Source organism: Neodiprion virginianus, chromosome 6 (genome assembly GCF_021901495.1).
Source record: "Neodiprion virginianus isolate iyNeoVirg1 chromosome 6, iyNeoVirg1.1, whole genome shotgun sequence".
NCBI classification, from domain to species: Eukaryota; Metazoa; Arthropoda; class Insecta; order Hymenoptera; family Diprionidae; genus Neodiprion; species Neodiprion virginianus.
The window spans coordinates 3,650,899-3,678,371 of record NC_060882.1 but is presented as its reverse complement, the minus strand read 5'-3'; the positions used below and the strand labels follow the sequence as shown (position 1 = coordinate 3,678,371).

General features: G+C 48.1%; 2 protein-coding genes across 9 annotated transcripts in view; one reads left to right on the top strand and one right to left on the bottom strand.

Moving 5' to 3' along the window:
• Positions 1–27,473, top strand: part of LOC124306788 (teneurin-a) — a 489,347-nt gene that overhangs the window by 383,863 nt on the left and 78,011 nt on the right. The window lies entirely within an intron of this gene.
• LOC124306797 (uncharacterized) overlaps positions 1–27,473 on the bottom strand; it is a 156,293-nt gene that overhangs the window by 93,641 nt on the left and 35,179 nt on the right. The gene's annotated exons all lie outside the window — the stretch shown is intronic.

Genomic DNA, 27,473 nt, shown 5'->3' with positions numbered 1-27,473 from the left:
AATTAGAAGGCGGGTAAAGGTACGTGTAAGAAAAAAAAGCTGAGAAAGAAAGAAAAAAGTTGGTAATAAGGAAAGCACAATCCCGCTCAGCTCGGCGGTTAAATATATTGACGGGAAAAAGTGCGTTACGGATAATTGATCACTTGGCGCTAGGCGGGTAATCTAATGAACGGAAATAACACAATTTCGAAACAATATCATTGGGGGTCCGATGACGTGGGGTCGGTGCCGCGGCAGCCGGGGGTGGGACAAACATTTGACGAAGCTTTTAGCCCATAATTCAATTACCGAGGAACCAAGTGCATTATACGCCACTGTGTGTGGCCCGCGACTCTAACCCGGTTCTCCGTTCTCCTCTCCTTTCTCTCCGTCTCTCCTCCTCTCCCTCGACTCTCTATCTCCGTCTTGGAATCCCTTTTGACGGTGCGAAGTAGGCCTCGATGCCGGCAAGATGCAGGCGAAGACGAGCGCGATTCTCTCTCGGAGGCACTCAGGAATACCGCTTGGATCCCGTCAAGGTTGACAGCCCATCCAGCCTTGGCATAGGAATGGAGTTTCACGTCTCCCGGTTCGCGCCTCGGCTCTGGATTTTTTCATCCACAAATAAACCCGCCCAACGTCGAACCGATTGACCGATTCATCACCGATCCCGACTCAACGCCGCGTACGTGTCGTTAGTTCGGAACGTTTAGCTTCTTCGTCTCTTATCGAGCACCGGGCAAAAGCTTCGTTTTCCAATTTTCCCGTCCGACGAACTTAGGAGGAGGAAAATTACCAAAATCAAAACACTCGCAGACGTGAGTATAAACCGTTGCAACACCCGGCTTTGATTTTCTCACCCCGTATATTTCAACGGTCCTGTGGCGTGCCGGGATGGCACTTGAGATCGGAGAGTGCGGTAGGGTGGGGTGAAAAAATAGGCCCGTTCAAACACGCCCCAATAACAAATTGAGCCCCATCGCTGCGGGGTACCGCGCCGAAACACGAGCGTCTATATGGTTACACCCATATGCAACCCCTGTAGGTATAATACTTGTGCCCCCGATACCGTATACGAGCAGCAGCCTGTTGGTACCCCGAATGCGTAAATGTTTGCGCGCGTGTGTGTAGCTGACTGCGGGAGGGTGTGGAACGATTTTTGTTTCATGGCAAAAGCGGCGGGAACAATATCGTAAATTTTTATTTCTTCTTTCTTCGTTCGGAGGAAATAAAACTAATTACGTTCGATTATTATCAGCGATCACGTTCGGTTGTGCATGTTATTACGAAAGTCTGAGCCGGTGAAAGAAAACTTGTTTACCAGACTTGGAACTTGGTGCGGTGAAAACCATTCGAAATATATTTTCGTCAATGGTAACGGCGAGATTGAATTTTTTACACTCACCGTCGCGACATATTTTTTTCTCCTATCGAACAATGAAGACTAAGGGGTTTATTTCTTCTTCTCTCTCTCTCTCTCTCTCTCTTTGTTTGGCTTACTGATCACTAACCGCAGATGCTGCAACACGCTACTCCATGGCGTAGTTACAGTGCTGAAACTCCGAACGAGGGAGAAAAATGATGACGACGGTGACGATGACGATGAAATAAAAATAAAGAAATTCTAAAGAGTCCGGCTGCGGCGAACAATGCGATCAAATTGAATAATTGTAACGTAATTACGGGTCGCGCCGGAGCAGGAGGGGGAGAAAGGGTGCTACGGGGGGGTTGAAACAGGCGCCAAGTTAATTGAAAACTACAAACACTGCAGCTTCTGCGGATTTCAATCGCGTGCGCGTTTTCGAACGCGCTGATGGTGCTGCAAAAAGTATTATTTACGTATATGTGTGCGTGTGTGTGTTTGTGTGTGTGTGTGTATAATGTGTTTATACATAGATAAAATCGCGCGATCCACTTGGAATACGGCTATATTATCCGTCCGGTATAGCCCACCTGTACAAAAGAGCTTTGCAGAGAGAGCCTGTGGTGAACGGATTTCTTTGCGACGCGCGATAATTGGGTATAAGCACTTTTACGAAGTTCGCAAACTCGTTAAAACGACAATGAAAACCGCGATTACCGTCTTATACACTTAGGCGGCCCTCCTAATTGCCGGTTACGTTTTTCATTATCATTAAGACCGAGAATCTGTCTCGCTCCTCCTCGAAAAACGAATTCGCTCACCTTGGCGTACGTACCACTCGGGTATTGTACTCGTTGGAGACGCGTATATATTATAAACTTGGAGAGTATCGTTTAGAAGCAACGCTGCAGCGGTCCGCACAATGTAACGCGGGACTTAATTGAGACGGTGGAGTTTACGGCCTGTGCCATAGCTGTTCCCGGTGATAATTACTAATTGGATAACCCTTTAGACCCAATTATACTCCCGGACCAAAACAGCCCCACATATCGTCGTCGGTCTCCGGACGATGACCTCTGTACTTTTGCTCAACGATCAACGTACTCGATGATCGATGCGTAATCGCTTGCACGTGGTATCTGATGCATTGTTTACCTGTATGCAAAATGCAAATCGTACCCTTGTACGTAATTTACTTGGATTTCGATTCGATCACCGATTTGACAAAAAAATTGCGTTGAATCTCGTTTCTTCTCACTGTTCGCGCTGAACGTTGAAAGAAGTTTGTAAATCCGGCGTTCCGTATTGCCGAAGGTAAAGTGCAACCTTTGAGTAACGCGTGTTGAAACGCTACAAAAGAGCCAGAGTGCAGGAGCATTAAAACCGTTTAACGACACAATTACACGCTGAAACTGCGTCCCAGTTCGCGGGGCGGTATTTTCCGACTTCAAGGTAACCCAGGGTTTGACCTACCCCAAGTTCCGTTGTTGCGGAACCGGTCCTGGCCGTTACCGGTCGTTGCCGACCCCCCTAAGACCGAAGCTAAGCTACGAGGCTGCCGCTAATGGAACGGCCAGAGCCCGAGCGACAAGAAACTCGCCGATTACACAACCGCTTAATTAATATAGACAAAACCGCCGGCGTCCCGTCCTGTTCCGAAGATATTAACCCCCGCGTACTATCGGGGTGAATACGTGATAACGTCACCACTTCAACCCGGACACGCTCTCATCGTGGCTTGGAAACTCGCCGTTAGTCGTACGTAATCATCGGTTGTTGAAAACACGGTGAAAAATTTAACGCCTGTTTCACTAAAACTTAACAACAAACCGCTATATTCTCGAGACGATCGGAGAAGGAAAAAAGACGCGTCGACAGTTTTAGAAAGCAATTTGAGTACCAAAGCCCGAAAAAGGGTGACACTCTTTATCTCTCTCTGAAAATGATCACAATCAAAGGTGATCCGGAAAGGTTGTGTTTCTGCTCGTATGGAACTTGGGTTTCAGATCCGTCCGCGATCGTGGTGGAAAGTAACTTGGGTCTGTTGTGCCCGAGAGGGATTTGAATTCCTAAAGTGGCAGGTTAATTGCGACAACGTCAAAGGTTAATCGCCCTCGATGCGGATGCACCTTGAACGTATATTTTTAACGAGCCTGATGCATGGAAGGAAGAATCTCATCTACGCGCTTGACGTTCCTCGAGGTATACAAACTGTATCTACGTACCTGCGATACGCGCATACCTTCTAGCGCAGTAAACCAAGGGCCCGAGGGATAATTAATTTGTCGAAAAGACCAACGCCGACCGGCATCCGACGCCAATGAGTGCGGTAAAATTGTCAGGACGACGGGAGGCCGACGTTTTAAGCTCGACCGTTAAAAGTCCGTGGGTTTCAAGGTATGTACCAGCGATTTCACCTCGTCGCAATAAAAACGGAGTCACGGGTTCTCCGAGCCGATACGAGAAATCGTACGCAAAGATCAATTTGGATTTTGATTTTGACCATCTCCGCTCTTGGGCAAAAAAAAAAAAAAGAAATAAACAATTTTCATTAATTTTCTGTACTTTGTCTTCTTTTTTTTTTTTTTTTTAATCATAGTTTTTCCTCTCCCGTTTAGCTCCGTCTATTCCTCTCTCGCGTTTCACTTTTCCACCGTAATTCTCGTATTAAATGCACGTCCCGTGCAGCGTAATGGAATTTCCAGAAACGCGTGTAATGCGCGTACGTATATATATACGTGCTACTTTAACTACAACTCTTATCAGCTTACGAACGATGCGGTACGTCCGCACGTTTTCCCCGGACGGGTTGGTAAGTGCATTGTGTACAATTATGCAGCCTTTTACCACCTCCAACGTGCCCTGCCAACTTTAGCGATCCTCGAACTCCTCCAGAGTTCAATTCCGCGTGCTTGAGGTCGAGATTATTCGACTCGACGTACTTTTACAAGCCATTTATTACACGTACTCGTGATTGAAAGAATTTTATAGACACGTCTGTACGCCTGTGACTCGGGATTTGAGCTTTTACAAACGGGGGCCACTTTTTCAATTAACGGGCAATCGATGTTCAAAAAACACTCGAGTGCCTCGTTGAGCTTGTTGAATTGCACAAAAACACACAGAGTGATTCTGCGCTACGGGGTTGGGTATATGTAATAATAATACTTTACATCGAAACCTGCAGAATCATTTGCGTTAATCGTACGAATATGCTGCACGCATGTTTTTCATGAAAATTAATTACTTTTCAAGCTCGTCAAGCCTAACAATTCTCAATTGTTTTAATATCGTGATTTTTTATCAATATCTATATTCAGAAGCTTGTCATATATTATCGCGTTTGACGCGCAACGATGCCCTTAAAAATTTTTTTTACGACTGTCAAAGAACGGAACAAAGAGTTCCTTGTTTCGGTGAAATTTGACTGCTCTGGCCAGCGCATCGCGTATAAAAATTTATTTCCAAAAACAAGCTGTTTAGAGCAATCAATCATTGGGCAAGTATTACAAGCCGAAGCATCCAGCTCAACTGACAAGTTATAAAGTTAAAAAGTCATACAACGGCAGCGCGTATTCGTAATCGTGGCGATAAATAGTCGAGTAGCTTTACGAGCGCATATTAAAGTTGCACCTCGTTGCAGCAACTCAATCTTTACTTTACCCCGCAGTTCATCGTCCGACCGGCGCAGTATGCAGCTGTAATTGCTTACTGTAATATTTTTCTCTTCTCTTCCGTGCGCTTTTGTGCCCCGCTGCAATACGATAAAGAGATTGCAGGACGGGATCTCCTTTGTACAACGCAACGCGAAGCTTGGCGAAGCAGACAAGGTTCATTTGCTCGGTGGGTATATAAAGTCGGGCCGGCATCGATCCCGCTTCCCTGTTTACGCATAAATCCTCCTAATGCGCGATTCGCGTGTCATCTACGTCGAGATATATATAAATCGAAAGCAGCCCAACGGACCTTTTACCTAGCTTAACGCGTTATCTCTTGGGGCATGCCGGTGTTAAAGCCACCGTCGCTGCTGCAGACACATACCGGAAATCGAACGAATGAATCCGGGAATTGCTCGTTGAATCTTGACGGTAAAAACTTGCGACAAGCTAAGGAGAAAAGAACGGGGGGGAAAAAAAAACGGAAGAATCTACAAAGTACACGTATATATACATATACATGTATACTTGCTGAAAATCGATATCGGTATGCGTTAATTACCATGGCTGGAAAGCTCCGTTTCGCAAAAAAGAGGAAGCAAAGTAAGCGGGGAGGGGGGGGGGGGGGGGGGGAATATTGAGAAGTGATAACGTCGAGACAACTTCCGAAATCGCGTCTCACGGAGTAACGAAGAAAAAAGAAGGGAAAGGGGAAGGAGAAGGAAGAAAGACGACAAGACATCAGAAACTTGAATCGCAGATAACGGGCGCGTCGCCTCTCGGTTTCGTTTTTCCGTTGCGCCCGTCGAACGAAGCTGAGTTTCTTCCCCCTCGGACGATGGTTGAAGGAGTGCTGGCTGCCTGAGATTTTTAATCGAGTTTCTTACTTCAAAGTGTTCCTGTCATCGCCCCGACTCTCTCTCTCTCTTTCTCTCATCGCCCGGCCATGGTTTTCCCCGACGTCGACGTCGACGTCGTCGCCTCGTATTATGCGGGTCTATCAACGGTCACATCCTCGAAATAAGAAGACACGAAAGGCGAAAAAAAGCTCCATCGAGCCTCGAGGCGCGACTCCGGTTATAACGAAAAACGTACAAGTACTCCTCTAAAAACATGCCATAACTCGAAAACGTCGAGCTGGCCAACTTCCACGGCTCGTATATATGTATTGCATTACCCACACATAGGTACACCTTTATTCTCGTCGTGAAACTCGACTCTGTACCATTACTATTTACGAACTTTTCATACCGAACATAAATTCAATTAAGTCGACGCCCTAACGTGGTTTTGTTACTTCTTCACCTCTTTGTTTGTTTGTTCGTTCGTTCGTTCGTTTTCTCGCTTCTTTATTCTATTTTTTATTTTTTCGCTTTCTTTCGTTTTATCCTGGTTTGGTACAAATTGTGAAAATTGGTAATCCGAAAACTAATTGAATCCCGTTTAAATAGCAAACAGAGCCCGAGACTCACTTGAAGGTACGAAGACGAATTTATACGATTCGATCAACGTCAGAGACAGCTTATACACCACAGTTATTGTTAATTTCGAGTTCCGGATCGGCGAGTCTCGTTGCCGCTCATGCAGAAAATATCAGGAAGCAATAATTTTCGTTTATATTCAAACCAGCCAAGTCAGTCCCGCTTCTGAAAACGTCAATTTTAACGCAACAGCTGCATAACGAAGGGCCGAACGCTGCCGAGCGAGTTGCCGTGCTTGCACGCATTGTACCGGTATCTACAAACGTTTCGTATTAACTGGATTACACTTAACACGTATACGCGGACACACGTTCGCACGACGGAGCAGGTTTACACAGCACAAACACTTTCCCTTCTTTATTTTCTCTCTAGATATTACATTTATCGGGGAGGGCTTTGAGAAAATTTCTCTGTGTACACAACGCGAGCACATTGTACAAGGTGTTATACCGATATAAATCGAACAATAACGTTAGTGAGAGTACGTAGTTTGCCTGACGAATACCTACCGCGTGTCAAATTGAACATACCTAAAGAACATTAATATCAATTAGGTTAATTCGCAGTGTAAACCGGCGACAGATGTCGGATATTGATCGATATTTATTGCTCGCCTGCGCAGACTTAGCGTGAAATTATTCCAACGATAATTTAGGCGACCCGCAACATTCTGTATGTATTATACGTCGTACGTACGATGCCGACCAAATTGTCACTCCGTCACCTGCCGCGATAGCGGGATGAAAGAGGAAACAGTTTATCCGTCGACTCTGTAAAAGCCAATTTTAATCCTTTTTTTATTTACCGTTCTTTCAATCAAAAGTATAAAAGAAAGAAGAAGGAAAAAATTTGAGAAACGCCCCCCCCCCCCCCGTCCGCGATCCCGTAGTTTCAAATGTGTTACCGAGGAAACTTTTGTCGCATGCAGAACGGCGATTTCATCGCGCGAATGTACGTATACAAATAGAGTTGAGAAAATTACATGGCTGACTCGTCAGCAACAGACTCTCGGAGGAAGAAAGAGAAAGTAGGATACAGAGGGAGAGAGGGATGGAGAGTTTCTTTAACGTCCCGTCGACGCCGCGCGGCCTCCCTTGTAATCTAGAAATCTATGATTCAACGCCAGTCACGCGTCCGTAACATCTGTTCTATCGTAGATATGAAAAAAAAAAAAAAACGGAGAAAAACTGGCTCTGGACTGTGTCAAAGACTCAAAGGAAAAGTCCATTTTCAGAGAATAATACTCTCTTTAGTCGTGTTGCGAGACGCGGAGAGCGTAAGACAACCCCCTGCTGTGTAAAACGGCGGACGCATGGCCGCTGAACCCGTGTCATGTCGCGAGGCGTACACACGCGTGCGTTTTACCCGTCGCGTGTGTGTGCGTCGATACCTTTGGCCGCCAACCCGGCTGGACGGATAAAACGATATTCAGAGGGGACGCGCGGCGAATCGACTATCGGAAATAAAGAAGCGGAGGGCGAGAGATAGAGGGAGGGACGAAGGGAGGAAAAGGAGAAGAGGGAAACATACGCGGACTCCCCAATTTCCACTGGACCCAAACGTTCTTCAACGTATTCCGTCCGCGTCGAGCTTTGACCCGATCGGCGATCCGACCTGCAGCGAATTGAATTTTACCGATTTCATTTGCCTGCAGAGACCCTGTTCGGAAAATTATCTTTGCGGCTATAAGCGGATTTTGTGGCAAAATAGCACCAATTTTCCACTGATTCCGATGCCGATCTGCCCGCAGACAGCCATGCGGCGAAATCGTGCCTGGTACCAAACGATTCCCGAGTACGACTTGACGTTTGCACGTTACCGCGTTATTATGTGCCACTAAAAGTTTCCAGGGGTAGGTGAACATCCGCGTGTGTGTATATCCGCATACCGATCCAACCGATGGAAATTAGATACCAGCGAGGTGCAGGCGTCACGGTTCATGCACTTTGAACGGAGAAGCGTGGGGAGAGAGAGAGAGAGAGAGAGGAAAATAAGTGGAGAACATTTTGTCACGAAAGCATTAGACACTTCCTGGGAGGTTTGTTATAGGGTCCACCACGAGTGATGAATGTGGTAAGAAAGATACCTGGGCGAAGTTTCTCGATCCTTTTGACCGTCAGAAATATGCGAAGTTCTACTATTCTTTCGACTCGGTCATACCGTCGGATTCACTTTACGAACACTAATTTCCGTCTTTACGTCATTCGTTACTTATAATCCCATACCGCGACTTCATATTCATTGTTAATAGAAACCGTGTACGAGGGAAGTAATAAGTACACACCTTTGGAAGTTGGTGCGGTAAACCGGAAATACGAGGAGCTGAGCATATAGAAATAGAAGAAGAAGTATAAAAGAAGAAAAAAAAAAAAAACTAGCTAATACGTATGTGGCTAGAAAAACAACCGTTCATTCGAGTTCGTATGGAATAAATAATACAGAGAAAAGTATAAACTCCGGAGACATGTTGATAGGGGTATGTCAGAGTAGCAGGGAGTAGCTAATGGTAGGAAAAAAGTTCCACTCCGGCGATGAATGTTTAAAACGGTGGTCGGTCGTAGTTGTCGACACATACTGGACGTCGTCATTCTATATTCCCGCCGCACTTCCCGGCACCGCCTCGACTGTTCCAAGCATTTTTTTATTTATTTTTTTTTTTATCACTATCATCCCATCTTTGCCGATCAGTATCGCAATTTTTTATACGAATAGTAGCGCAAGGGCGCCGTAACAGCTGTGAATTCACTGTCGAGATATTTTGAAGCGAAAGAATTTAAAAAAAATTTTCATACATACGTGTGTGTAATATTCGCGTCACGTGCATTATACATACCGTACCTACACGTACAGGTATAATGTGAACGTACGAAGATATTTCGTGTAAAATGTGAGGCCGGCGAAGCGACCGACGGGATCCTTCCAAAACGGGGTGAGCGTTGAAAAGAGAATAGAAAAAGTCGAGCTACATCGTCGCCGAGCCCAGACCGAGACTAAATCTGTCAGAGATTACCAGCCCGCGAAGTGAGAGAAGAGTTCCCAGTTCGCTTCTATGGCGAGAAAAATACCACGACGATAACCGTTACCCGCCACGGATTTCGAACAACAGCCAAAAACCCGTCCCGGCTACGTCAGCCCCTCGTCGTTCCTACTCACTTTCTCCAAAGTTAATTACAAACTAGTAGAAAATAAATATGCCACTTGTGCACGCTCGGTTTTCATCCGAAAAGAAACGCTCTTCTCCCTCTTCCTCTATTTCTTCGCCCTTAAACCTCCGTGAAATAAGTAAAATCCCTCGCTTTCGTCGGTATCGCAGACAGTGGCTTTCCGCCGAGAGATAAAAAATGACGATGATAATAATAACAACAACAATGATTTCATCGTTTCGTTTTATTATTTTTTTTTTTTTTAGAACAGCGTTCGTTCGTATCTGTATTTATTTTCACAAACTTTATACGGAAATATATCCTCTACCCTCGGGCCGAGGCCATATTCGATGCGATAATCTGCGCCCGTTCGTCTGTGTATCTCGGGGATGAATAATAGGGCCGCGATTTGCGGAGCTTGCGGTCGGTATCCGGGACAGTATATTTTATTCCAAGTCATAATTTGTAGCAAAGTGTCAACCGCTGCAGCGAAAACGATTGGAGGGATAATAAGCCGTAAAGTCTGGTCGGTCATGGCGCTGATGCCGCAGGGACGCAACGAGGTTGAGAGAGGAGGTTATTGCCGGTGCTTGCTCGCTTGCTTTTTTCAAACTGCTAACGAGATTGTAAAACGTACCGTCATCCGACGAATAGACCCGATCAACCTGCGGTATTCTAAACCGGTACGGAAGAGCGTAATAACAATAACCACAATAACGGTACAAACGTAATAAGAAGAAAAATCCCGAAATCCCGTGCAGGTGATCCGGCTCCTGCAGCCTTCTTGATAAAGGCGGCTTTGCCTGGATTACGGTAGATTGCAAGGTCCCCTTGGATCCTGAACAAGGGATCCGGGCTCTCGGGATCTCAAAGAGACACGTGTTCCGTTCTCCAGGCTCACCCTTCTCGCTCTCCAGGCAGCGAAACACGTCACGACACTTCGTAATGTTTATACGCGTATGATAAATTGAGCGTTGATAAAGAGCCGGCGAATTGGAAGTCGACTCGAAAGCTCGACTTTCAGTTCAAAGCCGGACAAGGTAGCGCGAGTCCTTGACCGGCCAGGCGCGCCTCGCCGTCGCGTCCCTTGATAAAAGCAGACCACTCGTACGGCCTCGATGTGAGAAAGGAGAAGAAGCCCGTCTTGGATCTGACGGTCTGTTCGCAGCGGGCTGCGTGGAGGAACTAGCTTGCGAAGCGTAGCACGGTGAGCGTAAGGACTTGGCATCAGCTTGTGATTAATCCAGACACAATTAAGACGGCGAAGCCCTCGCGAAATGAGCCAAGTACGAAGAAGATAAAGAATGGGAGGTGAGGGCGTTAGGCGAAACGGGAAGTAAGGACGGTTCGACTGGATGAAGCCGACTGCAGATGAAACGAGGCGCAAGGGAGTGACCCACTACCGCAATCGTAAACAGTAATGGTAGTATGGAAATGTAAATGATCGGTAGATATCCCGGGCAGCCCCGGCATTTCATCCAGGGATGGGGTTTTATGGGTCAGGGTGCGATGAGGTATCCTCGTCAACTGCGGCCAGGCATCGGCAGAGACCTACCTATTCTGGTACAATAATACCGTCCGTGTTACACCCGAGTGCACGTAACGCGGTGCTGGTGGTGCCATGGATCTCGCGGCGTTCGGTGTCCGAGTCCGCAGCGATCTTGAGGCCTTTGTGAATAAGGAGCGAACGGGGCCGGGCTGCCGGGGTATACAATGAGTGCGCGTTATCATAAATAAAGACGGACTAAATTAGATTTTGAAATCAAGATGGCGCCGGTATTGTCTTCGGCTGAAGCCGAATTAATTGGATTTCGCAGAGCCAACTTTGCTCCCGAACAGTCTCATTCCACCGCCGGCTGTCGCCTCCTCCGCTTCGCCCTCTTCGCTCACCTCTGATTATGCTGCATTTTCTATGGCCGACCACTGAATTCGGCGCCAACCGACCCCCGCCTTCCCCCGTTCAATGATCGCGAGGGTTCAAGGGTTCCTAGGGTAGACACGAGGGTCGTTAACGGATCTCCTCCGGGGTCTGAGGCAGATGTAAGGACAAACAAACAGTCAGTGATGAACCGGCCCCTCCCGTATCTCTGCGGCGTTGTTGTCATGTACCTACGCCCCGATTCCTCCACACCGTCTGCGAAGCCGTCGCAGATCCCGTGGCGCTCTTTCAAGGAAACCCCGAAAGTCAACCGCCCAAGAACACCCGATCCCAAACCCTCCGGATGAGCATTTCAATTTCGGCCAGAAACCGCATGACTTCCCAAGTTCAATTTACCCCTTTCAACGGCGAGGAGCGCAAGTGGTCTGCACTACCCTTTGACCCATGCTCCAAGATCGTTCCAGGCAAATAAATAAGACGCGATAGCCGGCAGACATACGCCGTGGGCACGATGAAAGTCGGATCGTCATGCTTCGAGGAAAATTTATTCCATCATCCGAACCTGAGCTTGAAACTTACCCAAGTAGCTGGTTGTAGTTAGAGTGTATCTTGGAAACAATTTGCCGCGCGTAATGCCGGTGTAACGGGACAGCGATATATGCAGCTTCTCGGAAACTCGGAAGTTGGGAAACACGGGAGATGGGTTGACGACTTCCTGTGGTTCGCTTCGCCTTGTAATCAGGCCCGCAGCGATTACACAGAATCCGGTCAATTGATGTCGAATTTCCGGCTCTTGTCCGCGACACGCCATGTCGAAATTATCTTCCTCGGACGACCGTCGAATCTCTTCGCTCTTCGCTGCTCCCCGACAATGACACCCCGAGTTCGCGTTTCGCATCAGTGATCAAACGGCGATAAAAAACGAATAGTTACGAAGGCGAACATGACAGGAGGCGCAAAGTAAAGAGAAGCGCACTGCTCGAGGTGCGGATTTCACCGAGAGACCAAGGAGCCTTTTTACCACCAAAGGGAGCACGTTGACCATTGTACAGTCAACGACAGACGCGACGGAAGATTATCGCACGCAGGAATTGGCCTATTATTCAAATACCCCGGTCCGGCGTGGTAACGGAGGTTTCCTCTCTCTCTCCTCTCTCCCTTGTTCTTCGTCCGTGAGAACCGGGTAAAGATCAAACTGACGAGGGACGGCTGAAAATGGGTACCTACGGTAGTCTTTGGTGGGTGTCCCGCATGCACCGCGTATAAGACTGTCACGACGGTGGAGAGAAATGCGGGAAAGGGAGGTTAGGTAGGGAGAATCGCAGAGAGATCCACGCGGATGGGGCGAAAGCGAGGGCGGCAGGGGCTGAGTGGTTCCGAGTAGCTTCGCTCTGCTCCGACGGTATTAAGATTAGCACAAAGCACTACCAACCAACCAGTCCTCCACCCCGCACCGCCGGGGGAAATTCGGATACGCGCACGTACCTATATACGTATATACTCGATGGCATAACCTCTGTACGCGTTATCTGGCCAGACGCAAAGTTGCGCCGGTAATTTGCGGCGTTCCTGCAAATCTCGAAGCACCAGTCTTTGTCAGAACGCCAGAACTGGCATGTTCGGCGGATCATTATCGTCGGACACGGGGCTGCAGGTCTCACGGACCATGGCTGGGGGCTCGAGTTAAATATCGGCGGCGTTAAATCACCTCGAAAAAATGCCGCGACTGGGAGTAAGGGGGGCGGGGGAGGGGGAGGGGGAGAGGGAAACGCGGCGGTGACCGCAGACGCGGCGTTGCGAGTCGTTTGGAACGGTTCCACGGATTGATCGTCACTGCGAAAATGAAAGCGGGATTTGGCAGCGGCTGTAAACTCCGCGAGTTTCAACCCCTTAGCACGAGGAGTCAACGACAATGGTTGTTAATCTTTTTTCTTTTTTTTTTATTTTGAGCTGCTCCTGCGGGACGCGGGTACTCTTGAGATGTTAATCTCGAACGGGGAAGTTCCTGCCACTCGATGATAGGGACTGGGAGGGTTCCCGCTGATCGCGACTTCCCCAGAAAACCAACGAGAGGGTTATAATCCGGCGGACTAGAAGCCAGGACCGCCATATAATTCGCTCTCGCGTCTTTGTAGGCGTCTACACCCCATCGCCGAGGATATTTACCCCAAGGATTGCCGCAGCCGCCTTGCGAATCACGCTCGAAACTGCTCCGCTGATTTGGTTCGGATCAAGTCTGTGGAACGGAGTGCGGGAGAAGGTCAGAAAAATGAGGAAGGAGGAAGAGAGGGCGTCGTGTGGGCGGGACGAACAGTTTACGACGACAAAGTCCTCGTTCGAACTCCGGTGGAAAAACTGAGCCGTTAAATTTCTGCGGTAAAGCAAGGAAATTCTTCATGCACTTTGAACACAAGGCTACTTTACGTGATTTGCGTGTTAGTTTTGTCGGATCAGTTACTGACGCGCTCCAATTTCGAATGAAATGATAAATCGTTGGAATGCAATTTAATAAACTCGGGACATTTGTTGAATCGATAATTATTCCCAGGTTATCTGCGTTCGCTGATCAATTCGATTTAACGCAATGTTCAACAGCCTCGCTCGATGTCTGGTAGATTATAGTACGTACCTATATACGTATTTACTTGCATATGTTCCCAGCCCAACTTATCCATAAAGTTTTAATTGGTTTATTGATTACCCTCCGATCGAACGATATCGCTGCAAGGGTTTATCTAGACATCTGATCGAGTTCTGTACGTACGTCAAGATACTCGTGACGTTATTCGTATAATCTTATTTTACTATCTGGCATAACTACCGTACACCCGCCTGCCCGCAAAGCGAGCAAATTATTATTCCAGACGTCAACTTGATGTTGTTCCTCTCTTTTGTTTCAGGTACGTCCGTCAAGTTTCTTTCGCCGTTACGTCTCAATTGACTTCGTTAAAAAACGAGTGAGTACCATTTTATGCTCTCGAGACAACAAAAGGGAATTCGAACGCAGTAGTAACGTCGCAATGTCGCAATAGCATACGGAAGTACACACGTAGCGAATAGGCGAACCGGTGAATACGAGCTTCCGGCCTTGGATCCAATCCAGATCTCGGCCCTAAGGTTTAATTCAGTTCGCAGGATCGACCTGAACAGCGGCAAGACAATCGGATAAGACAATCTCAATAAAATCGATTATATGAGACGCTGTTTAAGCCAGGATCCTTGGGAGATCTCGGTGAAACCTAGCAGATATCACGGAATCGCACCAGCGGATGTGAGCTAGTTGGCACTGAGAGGATAAATGAGAGAGTGAGAGAGACGGATGTAGATAAAGCTGAGGTTCGGCGAAGGATGAATCCTCCCAATCCGGCGAAGCTCGAGTAATTTACAATTCTCCTGGTTATGGAAGCTGAGGTTAGGCTTAAGAGGTAACCCATCCACCTCTCTCTCTCACTCTCTCGTTCTCTCTCTATGTCCACGTCTCGCTTCCTTCCTTCCACATGAACGGTACGAAACCGTGCCAACGAAGCCGGAACACCACTGTCGGCAAAATCCAAGCAGGGTCCTCTTTGCGCTTCTGCACTATCCCACACGTGTCACAAATTGTATCGACCATGTAATGTATTCCGGCTGACCGCGCAAAGGTGCCCATCCAATAATATTCGGCCTCACTCTGTCTGCAGGGGTTACAGGTGAACATGAGCGTGGGGCTCGAGAGCTGATGAGGGTTGGCAAAGGACGACCTTAAACGGGTTGCCAGCTTGCCGACGGGGCCAGGTTCGCTTTCTTGGTAAAGAAGTTGTAAAACGGGAAGAATTACAGATAACGAGTTTTAAAGTTTGGCGGTGGCTTCGAGCCCCTCCCTTCCAGCCTTCGTCTCTGTCTTGACATTCCCCCTCAGCCTGGTTCTGTGTTTTTCGCCCCTTTCCTCCCGAGTGATCCATCCCTTTCCAGCCGCCACCGATGGTTCTGCTTCTGCTTCTGCTTCTGCTTAAGCTGCAGGCACATGCAAGGCGATGAACCGAGCGGTGTTAGAGAGCGCGAATTAAGTTCGTCCACTTCCTCATTTCTCTCCTCGGTTCCCGTCATGACCCAGCGTGCTCCCAATGGCGTTCACACCACGCTGAGAACATGCTCGACTCTCTTCGATTCCGAGGTGTACTGTAAACGCGGTGCGTTACCTCAAACAGACTCGAGGAATGAAACAACTCAAAACAACTTTGCCTAGCCGAGTGGCTTTCCCGCAGGTACACTAGTGCGGAATTAAGATGCTTTCAAGCCTCCCCCCATAGTTGTTGGAATTTATAAACTCGCTCGTCATACCTCAACTTGATACTATGAATTATTGAATACACTGACTTGTTACCGCGAACTGAGTGCTGAGCGCGGAAATGGAAACGGACAGACTAGATGCACTCCCGCTTTTGCCAGGTGATCATACATCCATTTATAAACTTTGAGCAGGGTTTTCGGCTGGAGCTTGTAAAGCTAGCTGCCGCGCTTATTCTGTACGTCCCAAGACTTGTGCAGGTTATCGAGCTGCGGTCAGTCATCGCTCTTTCACACATCACCTCCCCGAGTGATCGCCGTTATTAATTTATTTACACTGGCTCGTTTAGTTTTAACAAGCTGAAGGAAAATGACCGGGTCGTAAATATGAACCCGGCCAAGCACGAGAACTCGAGGCTCCGGGGCTCGAGGAAGTGGCTTTTTAAGTTCTAGGACCGAGTAATAAAAGTATAGTAACGTCAAGTAACGAGACCAATTTATACATTCCGTGTAGGCCCAGTCGTATTTCATTTTTAATCGCGGCCCTGCGAGGTGCCCGAGGATACCGAAGGTGTTGGTCCTCTTATACCTGTTCAACGCACTTGCGGACGCACAATCTTTGTGTGATCCAGAAACTCGAACCACCCGTATTCACCCGTAACGGAGTAAGTTTTCGGGGCTGAATATATATTCCATCTACCTGCTTCATTATCCAATACCTTTCTTGGAAGTAAACCGTTTAACCAAGACAACGTACCAGCGCCTTACTATCGTTCATCAGACATTTCTGTACCGTGCAGTCCTCGGCAAGGATCTTTCAGGGATCTGAACCATCTTTTCTATCCGTCGTTTACAGGAATAATTTAAGAATTTCGAAAAGCAAAACGTATTGTTGAGGAATAGAAGTAAAAGTAAGGTTCGGGTATATTTTTTTATTCTTACCCTTGAAAAGACTGTATTACAAGGTTTTGTGCTCCTCGGGTTTTCGCCTCATACAAAACGTTCGGCTCTCTCACGTAGTGTATACACAAGTACAAATATCGATACGCCGAAGCGTCTGTAAGACCATACGAGTGCTTTGAAATGTGACAAAGGAATTTTTAGGATGAAAATATATGTATATATATTTATATATATATATATATATATATCAACCCATCCAGGCATCTGACTAATTCACAACGTGAGTATATTTGTTCAATGAAAATGTGACAAAAGAAGAAGAGGTTGGTCGGTAGGATAGGTAGGTACACAAAAACCTTTGAGGACGATTCGTTCCCTCCGGCATCTTTACCTTCGTCTATACATAGGTATACATTGTACAATGCACAATGTATAATTACAATAAAAGAGAAAGAGACTCTCCACCGATAGGGAACGACGGATTGTCCTCATCATTTTTTCCTTGTCGATCATTTACCAAACTTTTTCACTTCCTCCAAGTTCACTCGACTAGACGTAGCGCGTCCTCGTGATGACAAACCGAAAACCTACCTACCCTGCATAGCACGGCACAGCTCGGCTTGTTTCTATTTATTCGCAATTATACGAGGGAACCGCGACACTCGTGGGACACGCGTCGAGCTGCGGCAGTTTCGTTTGTTTAGCTTCGGCCCGGCATCCTGAATGCAGGGGAGAAACCAAGGGACAGAGATACATCGCCGGGTTGATTGACGGGTATTTTTCTCGAGTGGGCACACTGGCCGGGTGGTGATGCACGCTGCAGGAGAGAGCCTCGCTCAGGGAAATTGTATTATTGTACCAGGATGTCGGACGGATCCGTATGTACACCCCGAGCTTTCGTCAGATTATGGAAATTCACCAGCGGATTTGACGGCCGTCCGATTGTCTGCTGCAACCACCCTGCAGCAACGCTTCTCTCTCTCTCTCTCTCTCTCCCTCCCTCCCTCTCAGTACACGTCGGTTCAAGAGCCACGTGTGCCGAATTTAGCCAGTATCCCAGTACTCGTTGGCATAAAGTGTTATTACGATTTTCCTTTCCCTTCGAATCTTCTTCTATTCACCAATGAATTCTGACGATGATCGTATAATCCGTGTGTAAACTTTGTCCACTATTCTTTTCTTCGTGGCTGGATTTCGTCGGAAAAATGTGTTTGTTTTAAGGGCATCGTGGGTATTAACGTCTGTCAAAGTTTCTTCCCGATATCCAGACATTTTGGTTTTCCTCTTTGTCTCTCCGTTTCTTATTTTCCGTCTTTTTTATACCTCATCCAGGTACTTCAGCCACTCGCGATTCAGGTAAATCAACTCGGCCCAACGATTTGCCGTACAAAATCGAATCGCGCCCACCGTCCGATGTAGCTATTTTTCACGGATTAGCTGCCGCAGTGGGTGCGAGTGGTCGATTCTGCCAGGAATGCGAGGATGATGGCTGTCGAAGGCACGTGTACGTTCGACGAGGTGGAGGAAAGCGGAAAGCGGAACCGTTTGCGGTTGAAACCGCAGCCGGCAGGCGCGAATTGCCTGGGCGAGTGGTCGCGTAACATCCGGTCGGCATGTTTGTAGAATAAATAGTTTTATCATACCGACGACGAAACCCAGCCTCGACGAGACATCGCGTCCTGTCTTTGTGAAAGTTTAGTTGAGAAAAATCGAGGAGACGAAACGAACCAGATTAAAAGCTGAGTATAACGGAACTTTAACACTTTCATCACGCGCGAAAAAAAAACGAAAAGAACAGCGGCTTTCCAGAAGAAAAGACGTACCTGCGCATCTTCATTTCCATCGAGATTACGAACGTATGTATCCCCGGAAAAGGTTGAACCTGAAACGAACGAGTGGAATGCATTGCGACACATTTGCGTTCATAAATAAAGATTCGCAGCTCGACCTGTCAGAGTTGCGCAGGCTCGGTAGTTGCGGTGAATGGTAAAAGCGGGAGGATCCGAGTTTTTAAGGTCTGCCGAGGTCTGAGATTTCACAGTGATACTGAGCAGTATACGCGATCCCACGTTTTCAATTTTCAACAATCTTCTTGCCCGATATCCTAAAACTGACGTGTATTTGAGCATAAAAGTCGGTAGTCGGTTCCATTCAGCAAACCTCCGTCGAACAGTTTCCCGCATTTTCTGACTATCATTTCTCCCGATTCTTCTTTCTCCGTATCGAGTGATTTCTCATACCGATTTATGCCCCGCAGTGTATCTGTGATCACGGATCACCGCGCTCCGACCACGCTTCTTAAATCGCGCGTTTCGAATCAGCCGTTGGTCTCCGCTACCTTCTTTCTTTCCTTATTCCTACCTGTATATACTTCCTCCCCTCGAATGATATTTCACCGCTATCGCTGTCAACGCGGACTCTTCCATTCGGTCGTTTATGCAACAAATTACGAAGCAAGGATATTCTATCTTCCATTCGTACCTTATAACACGACAGTTTTATGCGGTATATACATATAAGCTACAACTTCCGGCGACATGATCGCTCGTCGTCGTCACTCGTTGTCCGGTTTCAAAACTCGCGAAACCTCTTAGCTGACGAAGAAGACCTCTATACGGGGTGAGCTGCAGCAACGCGGGGTGAAAAACGGTAGCCGCGTACCAAGTCTGCGTCCCGGCTTTGCCAAGAAGGAATTATGGTTTCACCCTCCTCTCTTTGCCGGAGCTAGGTTGCCTGCCTTTTGCCTCTGATCAAAGGAACCTGCAGCCTAGATTATGCCGAGACAACTTATTACCCAAGGGCGGAGGAGGAGGAAGAGGATGAGGAAGAAGAACCGAGGGTTGTTGCAGTGCCCAATGCCGCACATCCCTCACGTCGTGTCACAGGGTCCAAGCGGGTATCGAGTTTCCTCAAATATTCTCCTTCCGTGTTCCCAGCTCATCCTGCTTACTGGTATTTCCGATCAGTAAGGAAGTTCCGAATATGTTGCACTCAGCCGTGTGATACCATCACCGAAAGTGTACGTCAAGTTCAGAACCGCGGGTTGGTCACGATGCTAAAACTGGTTACCTCTCGCTTCAACTAACTTTCGGTATAAATTTTTGTTGTTTTTTTTCCGACGTACATTTCAAGGGCAAAAAGGCAAATCGACGATATTAAAAATAGAGGCAGGCGGGGTGGATGATGGAAAGGGAACAAAGGTCTTCACCGTGTCCATTGTCGTTCTCCGAGGACTCTCTTGGTGTGCGCGCGAGGACGGCGTTCTGTTATACCAATGTAAATGATAAGCACGCGTTCACGGTAGGCGTTTCGGAGCGGGACCGCATAGTTTGTTATAACAAACGTAGGTACGTACACGTAGCGGGACGACGAGGAGCATTGATTTCACGTCAGTGACACACCTTCTCGTCACACGCCCCCCTCCACCCCCGTCACCCCCTTCCCGCCTCTCTTTATCCTCATCCGAAACCACCGCAACGTCCCCCGCTATTACCGTTGGATCGGGCGCGAACGCAAACACACGCGTCGTCCGCACACATTCCAGGATAGCTTCGTCGAGGAGCGAAGACTGCGCTTCGACCACTCGTCCGTCGGTGGTTTACCACCCCATTCCATTCGTTCTCTCGGTCCTACCGAAGGACGACGATGACTAAACCTTCTCGTGTACGTGCAGGCTGTCCTGCATGTTCACGCGGTCGCCTACTCCTTATTTCAAGCCCACTTCAATCTCCCGCCATTATCATTTCGCCGTGCATCCCTCGTTGTACCTCTTTGCAAGAAGAATGAAACAGAGTGTTTGCCCAGCCATTCCTGCCGCCGCCGTGCAACGCCGAAGATCGCGTTTCCGTCTGATAGTTTATCGACGAAAGAGAGAAGAAAGGGAAGAATGTAAAGAAAGTCTCGACCGAAGGTTTCTTCCATGACCGTCGGGACGTAGAGGATCCATCTTCATCTACTCGACTCGCCTACGCAACGGAACGCCATGAGGATCGATCCGTCGCACTTTAATCAACACTTCCAAGACTCATAAGAAAGCTGCGCGCACCGGATTTAAAAACACCTGTAACTTCCGTAAACAGCGGTTAGTCAGTCGTGCGGAATTCCACTCGATCATCTCGCTATCGAGCTGCGCGTAGCAGACCCGAATCCGATAAAACGCTCCACCGGCAAAGAGTGATTAAAATCGAACATCTTTTCGACCCTCGCCGACCAGTTGCGCGGCATATAACTCGCGGGGCCGAGCGCGATGGGCATGAAAATATGAAGGGCAGCCCGTCGTCAGTCGTGGCAGCATCCGGTCGCCGGTGATGTCGAGGAGCCGCCCCCGGCGGCACTCCCAGGGCTCGTCACCCTCGCGTCCCCTTGACCCCGGAAACCCGGAACGCGGAACCACTGAGCTTTATAAAGAGCGCGGTACGCTGGCTCTCTCGCGGGAAGTACCCTCCCTGTAATTAGTGTCTTCACTCGCCTCTTTGACGGAAAGCGAGCGGCCGCAGGGCGAGGGTGACGCACCGGAAGCCGGCTGCTAACAGGTCCTAGACAAACCCGGTGAATTGGCCTCCCAGCCTCAGCGCGTGTATGTATTCCCGGTCCCGAGCCGACCCGCCCCCGCGTCCCAAAAAGGAACCCTGTTTTACTCTCGGACAGCTTTTTGTCCCCTCGAAGATTGCGCCTCTCTCACCTATTCTATTGCTCCGATCTGTTTCCACCTCCAGCTCCGCCGCAAGAAACTCCTCCGCAGCTTCCTGGTCCGATCGATGGTTTTATTCCTCTCCTTATCCCCCCACCCCAACCTTTACGCCATCCTTCCCTCCTTCCGCCGTACTCTTTTTCCACTTCTATTTTTATCACGGTGATCAATACGATCCTTGAAACAATGGACGGTCCCATTATCCATCGACGAGTCTTCCGTCCGTTCTACGAGATGAGAAAAAGAGCCGATCTCGTCCGCACGTCCACCCTCGAGTATCGGACCACTTGGCGACAGGTTAATACGCGGCATTGCGGGAAGTGTCTCAATATTGTTCGTTTCGGATGCACAGTTTTTGTGTTGATACATATTATTTTTTCTTTTTTGCTTTTCCGTGGCCTTCGACTGCGTGGACGGTGAAAGATTGAAGAAAAACATTGCACCGCGCGGGGGTTTGCTTCCGGCACTCTTGCGCAGGAGGCGGAAGATGAATAGTCGAGTGTTAGGTACAAAGCTCGGGACGACGAGCGGCACGAGGTATAACACGCCGTCTGCGATGCATCTGGAATGCATCTGGGGCCTGTCTGCTGAGTTTCCACTATTCGCCATAGTTCGACTTCGCCTGTGTCGACAACCAGCGAGGCACCTTCTGCAGGGGCTCCTTCTCATTTCCATCCTCGGCATTGGTGGTGGCAGGGTGAGCGAGCGGCTGATGCTGCTTCTGCTTTTGGTGCTGCTTTTGCTGCTGCATGCAATGCCACGGTAACCACCGGGCGAGTCGCGGTGAAGTAACGTAATAAAATTGGATCGTAAATTTCCGAATTGAAGAAATAGAATAAATTTTACGGCACCACCTATGCCGGTTCAGGTTTTCTTGAACGGAAATATTATATTCATGCCTGCCGTGCATTGCAGCGCGTGGTTCAGCCAATATTGGAAAACGGGCGCTAGTTTTTTATAACCCACCCGGAAACGTCCTCAGAGGGGTGAAAATAAACTGTATCATCCCGAGATTTTCAACGCCTATTATACATACACGAAACTCACCCTATTACCGAATGCGATATTCGCGGGTAGATTTTCCGCGCTTTCATCTGTGAAGAGAGAGGGCGATAAAAATACTTTACCAGCGGCTTCTTCCTCCTCCCCCACACAAGTCTCGTGCCCTCGGCGCAAGCCGGCGATTACGCGTCACGACATGGACCAGCGGTAATCACCCAACTCGTCATAATTAAGGACCGTAAGGAGATCTCCTGGTGTTTTGTTGAATTCAAAACGACAACAGAGCGAGGGGATGCCTCGGTCGGGTCGAGTCGGGTTCGCGCCCTCCCTCTCCTCCCCCGGAAATCGCGACGAGAAACGAGACGTGAACCCGGAATTAACCGAGAACCCTGAACACCCCGCCCGTTGTCTAGCTTAACAATTATTACGTTTCCTTAACCGTGAACGACGCCGCACCGTCTCGTCCTCGGTACTGCGAAGGGACGAAACGAGCCGATCGCCTCGCCTGGAGAACCGCCCTCCTTCATCAGGCTCTCCCTCGCCATCGGCACGCCCTTCTCTTAACGAGTTTTCAAAATCTTTGCCAAAACTAAGCCGCTGATGCCTCCCTTGCGCACTCGCGTGCGGCATCCAATTAATACTTAACCGTCGCTCAGAAATTGACGGATAGTTGTTGCTTTTGCCTCGTTCGTGTATTCTCCGTCGCGATTGTTTTTATAAATTAAACCAAACTGCGAGAAGTGAGACCTGACGTTTTCTTACGTTCTCTCGTCGTAAAATAAAAAATAAACAACACAGGCTGGGGTTCGAATTTACATCGGTCAAATTCCAAGTGACGAGAAATATTCGAAAAGAATTTTTCCACGCGAAAAACACCGGACAGTAAACATTGTATGTTGGGTCGGAAAATGATCAGGCACCGTAAGAAAGTCAAACATCCGTTAAAATCGAAACACAATGTCATACCGAAATGAAATCTGGGAGGCTCAGCTTTCCGATTGTGAGCTCGTCTCTGTTATATCTTGATGGGAGAAAAATTCCTTACTCGCTACAAAGCCGACCTGGCGTCTCTAAAGCCGTAAACGTATTCAAACGATAATTGATATCCTCTCCTTAAATCTAACGTCTTCATCTTTCGTTTCGGTAAGCGAGTGTTTCGCCCCTTCTCTCCCTGGTCCGGTGACCCCGAAAATGGTCGGTTCCTCCCGATCTGAGATTGTATCGCTGAGGAGAAGCCGGAGAAGAGCGGTGCTGGCGTACGGTCCGAGAAAATTAACGACGCAATCAGCATGACAGTGCTCGACTCATCTCGCCTTTCCTATTGACTACTTTTTCTCAACTGTCGCGAGCCATCGCGATGTCCCGAAGGGAAAAAGAGAGAGGTGTACTCGACCGCAAACGAGAGGAGACGGAGCCTTGTATAATACAGTCAGAGGCTGTTATCTCGACTGCAGCGAACTCGGCTCGTGTCTATTTCACTCCTAGTTTCTGGCTATTAGTCATCCCGTAGAAAAACCGAGCTCCGTCTATCACCGATTCTATGGGGACTTCTTTCTACGCGCCACCGCCCCGGTCTCGACCAGTTCGTTTCAAAGTGTACCCTTCGCGCCACGTTCTCCGGCCAGTAATCACGTATTCCAGCACTCATCTTTCGAGAGGATGAAAAACCGCCGAGAACAGACGGACAAAAAGGGACGTAAGATGGTGGTCGGGGGGGTGAGGGAAAGGGGCGAGGCAGTCGGCGCGAAGAACCCCGTCATAATCGGTTGAACGAAATTAATCCACAAGCCATAAGCGTCGCGTTGTATCGTATCGTGCAAGCTGCATGGTTATCTCCGACACCCCCGTGCCAAGCACCGTACTACGGCATTCAACGTTATCCGAGCCTCATTAAGGCCAGCCGTTCACCGTCTGGCCATTAATTACATCGTAATCATATTATTTTGCGACAGAAGCGTGAGTGATCTGATTATTTACGACCGTGCCACGGCTCCTCGTTTATGCCCACGCTTTAACGCTAGGTGCAAAAGCCGAAAGACGCTTACGTGCATCCACCTTCGGTGGAAAATCAGTTACGTGTCTTCGCGATGTGAGTTCTCGATCACCCTACGTAGGCCGGAATTCGCAAATCGACGAGTTTCGGGTCTTTTTGGCCGTCGAATGTCGAGGGAAAAAGACATCTACGATTCTAGAGGATCGTTGTTATTCTCGGTTTACTCTAGAATTATCCAAATTACGTCAGAGTGAAATACGATCAACAAATATTCTCGATCATCGATCAAACCTAATATCGATATTCTCAAGCTAGTAGCGTCGTTTCGACAGCGAACGTGATAAGGTCGGTTTGACCGCTTCTTTTTTACGATAAACAGTAAACGTAAAGTAAAGTCAACAGCGGTAGTAAAAGGATTGAAAAACGGTAAAATTTAATACCGTCATATAAGACTGTCAAAAATTCCACAATCAATTGTTGCATCCAACGAAGCTTGAAACGCGGATGACGTACGATCAGATTTATTTTGTTTATTTTCCGGCAGTCTGGGAAAACACACCCAACGGTTATAAACTGTCCAGAAAGAGAGCGTTGCTTTTGAACGACGATTGCGTTTTGGGTATATGTCGGCATCCCCGGAAAACATCGTAAACAGAAACGACACCACTCACGGTGTCTTTCCCAAAGCTTCGGGGCGGGTGGTTCGCCTTTGGCTTTATTGAATTCCAATTGTATATTTTCCTCCCCCTCCTCCTCATCTCCTTCCTCCGTTTCACTTTCTTCTGCGTCTATTTTCTTTTCCCGCACTTTATCCCTCCCTCCCCCACCCCACCGTACATCAAACCAAATTTATTTATTGTCTTTCGTAGCAGGTATTCGACGGTCTATCTCACCCTTCCACCTCCCAAGCACCTTACATCATTCGCGGCGTGAAGTAGGCTTCAAAGAGCTCGGAGCGTCCGTTCTATCTCCCCTCCCACCTTCTTCGAAACGAAAATTTCTCTCTTCTTTTTCCTACCTTCATCGCCCCCGGAACGACGGTGCTGGCCTATTGACTGCCCCCGGAGTTCGGCCTCGCCGTTGGGAGACAAATTGAGCGTGTGCCCCCCATTGTGATCACCGATCCCGCACTTGACCGTTGGGTCAGATAACTCGGTCGGCAAAACAGGGCCCCGACTACCCGCAACACGTAGCTAGGCCGCCGCCGTCGCCGCCGATCATTAATCAAGAGATCTCTCTGAAAAACATTAACTCATTCTGACAAGTGCATCTGGGCTGGGGGATGAATCCCTATACTCCACTCGAGTGAACGCGGCGCCAGCCTCCGGGTTTCAATGAGGGAGCCACGGACCTCCGGCGAAGGGGTCCGGGGAGTTTTCGAAACTGAAAAACCCCACCCGAAGCCTCGAACGTGAGGGTAGAGATGGGATAGCTTAGCAACGCGCGTCGTTTTTCTCCAAGGAGATCGGCACGAAGTAAAAGCGACGAACCTTTAACCGCCTCGCTCGATTCTCAAGTGAGAAACGATTCTCACCGTAACATTATATCACAGGTACCCATGGTATAACGGAATACGATCGGTTGACGGAAAAGCAGACAGCGGAGCCCTTTTAGCCTAGTAGATAAAGTTAACTATGGTGCCGTAAAACGATACATAGCATATATACCTTCTCTCTAGGGAGGTGAAAATACCTGTCCACCGGACGGTTATCTTACGAGCGTTGAGTGTGAATGTGGACGTCGATGACGGTGTGCGGATCCGCGTTACTCGCACGGAGCTTAATTAAATCCCGTAAAAATGAGCGCAGTAATCATTTTTATAGAAGCGCATCTACCCGGGGCGAACCTGCGAACGATATCGCGCAAACTTATGAGCTCCGGTATAAGCTTGTAGTTCCAATTTCCGACGGGTTGAAGTGAAACGCGTCGCATCAACGATTTGAAAAATGTATTTCAATATTATACGTATTATTAATATCAAGGCTAACGAGTGAATGATCTCGTATTGCGAACCTTGACCTAACGTTAGACTCGAATATTGTACGACAATTTAATTTCCTGTTAGAAATCCGTCGAAGAAACATTGACAGCTACCGCAAAGTGTTAAGAAATTGAGAAGAATTCACTTCGCGTGCGGAGTACGAAATCCATAAAAACTAAAAAAAAAAAAAAAAAAAGAAGGAACGTAATACGCGTGAGTATTTCACCCATGGTGCAGTATTTTACGATATTTAATCAAACGCTGTCACCCGGGGAAACAGGCATAGATATATCCAAGGAGTTCTGGAACGGTAAGTATATGAAGCGGGACTAGAGACGCGTGGATCTTAAGGGGGACTCCGGGCAATAAAATACGATAAATTCAATGGGGGGTTGGTGCCTGTCGAAGCGGTATTATTACGTCCATTGTATGTATACCCCTGCAGCATCGATTTGAACGCGTTTTAATTCTCATATATCAGCGTCTCTCGATGCCCCGCATCGTCTCTCTCGTCCGGCTCTCTTCGCTCTCTCGCTTCTTGCCCGCGCTGCGACGAGCCTACCCTCGTTCTTTCCTCTCCTTATTATTCTTCTTCTTCTTCTTCTTCTTCTTCTTCTTCTTCTCGGTCTTCCCCCTCGTGCAGCTGAGGAGGAGCCGGGTAAGACACGCGGCTTCCTCAGCTATATTGGATCGGTTTGCACGCATATAAATCAGCGAAAGAATATCTTGGCGCATGGCTCAGTCGACGCGTGTGCATGTATACGTGCATCCGTATACGAGAAACACGGAACGAGCCAAGACGAGGATACGGGTTCCTTTCCACCTATCGATTCACTCGACTCGCGGACTCAATTCTACCTCATCCTGTTCAAAAGTTGTTTCACCTACATGCGTACCTACGTCTGTCGATACGCGTTCCAATATACCCCCGGACATTCCTGTTGCAGCGAAGTCGGGACGGTAAATGAACAAAAAAATAATGTATCTTTATTTAAATGTCAAAACGAAAAATAAACGAATTCTTCCAAATTTTGCACGCGGTGCTCGACGAGCGGAGTTTATTATTCCGTTGACTGATCGAAGGGGCGGGAGTCTCGCATTGTGGGCAACTGAATTTAATATAACGAATATCCATTA